Genomic DNA, 286 nt, shown 5'->3' with positions numbered 1-286 from the left:
ACTGGCCAAAAGCACGCAAAAAGTCGAATCATTTGTCACTGAATATATGAATACAAATCTATCATCGCTTGAATAACACATGAGTTTGATCATTAATCACATTTACGTATGAAAAGGTCGATAGACTGTTTATTTACCTCCCTTTAGTTTGGCAGAAAAATGAAAATATGACATGGATTTTTTTTTTTTAATTATCATTGGTTAATTTCGTCCTTGTGTTTATTATCTGTAAGCACATGCTTGTAATTATTATTTTTATTCGTTACAGTGTTCCATCTTCATTGTT

Source organism: Penaeus monodon, chromosome 27 (assembly GCF_015228065.2).
Source record: "Penaeus monodon isolate SGIC_2016 chromosome 27, NSTDA_Pmon_1, whole genome shotgun sequence".
NCBI classification, from domain to species: domain Eukaryota; kingdom Metazoa; phylum Arthropoda; class Malacostraca; order Decapoda; family Penaeidae; genus Penaeus; species Penaeus monodon.
This window is presented reverse-complemented; position numbering follows the sequence as displayed.